Source organism: Larimichthys crocea, chromosome XIII (genome assembly GCF_000972845.2).
Source record: "Larimichthys crocea isolate SSNF chromosome XIII, L_crocea_2.0, whole genome shotgun sequence".
Taxonomy (NCBI): domain Eukaryota; kingdom Metazoa; phylum Chordata; class Actinopteri; family Sciaenidae; genus Larimichthys; species Larimichthys crocea.
The window spans coordinates 28,839,585-28,841,121 of record NC_040023.1 but is presented as its reverse complement, the minus strand read 5'-3'; positions in this window follow the sequence as shown (position 1 = coordinate 28,841,121).

Below are 1,537 nucleotides of genomic sequence, written 5' to 3'. Positions count from 1 at the left end.
AGGAAACTGGAGAGCGAAACTTATCCAACCAACTCAGACAAACAGCAGGGAGTCCTGGTTCAGGGAAACTGTGAGGCATCAGTAGTCACATCACATCATTGTGTTCCAACTGCAATTTTCAGCCGCTGAGTGTTGGAGAGTGAAAACAGAGAGCGGTGGGGGGAAAATTACAGTAGTCACCTCTGTGATTCAACTCGTCTAATGGCATGGTGTGGAGGCAGCAGACACACCCGCACAATAACACAGCAAAGGGAAGAAAAAATGCTACATGACACAATAAAATCAGAATTACATGTTAACAAGCAGTGAATGACAAAACGATCATTATCATACTCATCGTTACACTGTCCAAAACAATAATGCGTGTGTGAGACAAAGCACAAAAAACAGATGCTGTTGAAAGGTAGAGCTGGACAACAGTTTCTGATGGTTATGGGTTAACCTTGTTCATAATTTGATCTCTGATTTATTGTTGTATGTGTGTTGTGCATGCTTTTCACTTTGTGTCTTGACGTTGTTTTGTAGTTGTTGGTTTTTTTTTTGCATGCAGAGTGGACTTCCCCTGAACACACCACAGACTGATTTAGACAAAGAGCATCAGGTGTGTAAGGAGCGCCCCCATGCTTCAAAAAGAGAGGACAGGAATAGAGATGTCGAACATAGGATCCAGATCTTACGAGTCATTTGAGATAAATAAAATAACGCCAAAGCCATACTGCAACCTAGTTCTGGAAAATGTTACGCTGATGTCGAACCAAATTACTCCTGAAATACTAAACGTGAAACAAAAATGTGATCATACATTTTGTCGTATGTCACAGTTAGCTATGTTTCACCAATGAAGAGATGGATGGTTCAGACTGATGTTTATTTTATTTATTTAATAAATACTTTAAGATTAAATCAGGAACCGAAACCAAAGAGCCGGTGCACCAAAGCAGCAGCAGCAGGTCGTGAGGCCGGTGCTGCAGCAGGGAAAATGAAATTTTCTAGTTATGAGTTATACTGTAGGCGTTAGGCACACGCTATAGGCGTTAATGCGTCACTATTGTACTGAAGCCAACGCTTCAGACACCTTAACGTGTGCACGTGTGACTGAAACAGCCTAAACTGTCACATTGGTCTCTCTTGGTAATACATGGACTGCTTGAATTGTGAAGCAAGCAGCTGTTAAACTCAAAATTCCTCATCATAAAGTAAATAATTATTTGTTATTATTTGAGTTGCCTGTACGCACGCGTATTGAACGCGTATTTCTCAGTTTTTATGCAGGCGTAGGCGACACGGTTGAGGCATTTTAGTATAGTGTGCTGGCATAAAATGCCCCCCATAGTGTGTGTGTGCACATGCACCCATGCACATGCATGTGCATATGTCTAGTATTACTGTGTTGCCTTTCAGGCATAAATTTGAATGAACTTTTATTTTTGGAGGAGCCTTTTATTATTGAGGGCCTCATTTTGAGCTCGGAGTTTCCGGGTTTGCAGGTTGTTTGGGGAATAATTTGGGAGGCTACTGAAGGTGGGCACAGCTACAT